The sequence below is a fragment of the Contarinia nasturtii genome, unplaced genomic scaffold (genome assembly GCF_009176525.2).
Source record: "Contarinia nasturtii isolate CC-2019 unplaced genomic scaffold, AAFC_CNas_1.1 Cnas_scaffold_745, whole genome shotgun sequence".
NCBI lineage: Eukaryota > Metazoa > Arthropoda > Insecta > Diptera > Cecidomyiidae > Contarinia > Contarinia nasturtii.
This window is the reverse complement of record NW_022198093.1, coordinates 76,995-78,374: the sequence shown is the minus strand read 5'-3', so window position 1 is coordinate 78,374 and position 1,380 is coordinate 76,995.

Below are 1,380 nucleotides of genomic sequence, written 5' to 3'. Positions count from 1 at the left end.
TTGAATGTATGCGTGAGCCGAGATACGTGAGCTACACACTTCATTTCCCCTTCGAAACGAGATGTGTGATACACAGCGTTCCAAAGGGGAAATGAAGTGTGTAGCACATGTATCTCGGCTCACGCATACATTCAAAGCTATCAAATATTTTTATTCTATAGAAATATTTATTGCAATATATTTAGCAAAAAATGAAAGTCTGATGCTATTTACCTTAAAAAATGGACATTCAAGTCTATTTGACTCACATAGTCTTGAATATTTAAAATTAATGCATTTTTTTTCTTCTTATTTCATTAGGAAAATGTAAAATAAATGTAAACGATTAAAAATAAAATAAAAATAATTTAAATTGGAATGAAAAAAAAATTGAAAATGTTTTTAGTATTGAACACAGAACGTTCGTTTGATACGGTCGACACGTATCCACAGAGCCACATCAGTGCATGATTTGCACTAAACTATATGACTACTTGTGCAGAGTGTGTGTTTTTCAAATGAACCGTCGCACATTTTCATGCATAAAAAAATACTTTAATCGTTGTTTAGTCTCTTTCAATGTACAAAATCGATTGAATGTTGAAAACGTGAGAGATGAATTTTGTTTGTGTTTTTTACATCGCAATGCTAATTTTTTTCTATAGCAAAAAATTACTACAAATTGAATCAATATCAAACCAAATTAAGTTTTAAATCTTTCATAGGATATTCAACAATAAAATAAAAACATGAAATTTTTTAAATAATTTTAAAAAAATAGTTTTTTTTTCACGCAAAATGGAGTGCCTTCACGTTAGGTTGTTGTATTGAATATGTGAGAGATTGCAAAAACAACAACCGTAAAAAGGTAGTGCGCCATCTCTGGTGAATATACCGGTAAACCAGCGATATGTGCATTCCTTCATTGAAATAAGAAGAGCGCAACGCTATCTAGGAATGAATGGAATTCTTGTGACTGTCACGTTAATTGACTTGAGAAGAAAGCCCTGGTCACTGGCCCTGTACGGAGGCTAGTTACATGGCTACTATAGTGGCCCACACCGTGGGAAGCATTCTACAAGCAATCGAGTGACAGCACAAGACGTCATGCAATAAGTATGAAACTTGAGCATCGAGTGAATAACTCCCCGTTTAATCCAATAATCCAAACGACTGACAAAACCAGCAGAATCATAAACTGTTTGGAGTTCAAACATATGTCGCGTTGCCAGCCAAAGATCACTCTCTTTACCAACTATTACAACTATCTCTCACTCTATCACTCTTGACTTTACTTTTATACCAAAAATTGCAATTGCAAACGATCCACATCGGAAATAACACACCCCTCACATGTCTCACACCCCTCATTTACCCGGTTTCACCCTCGCAATTGTGAGA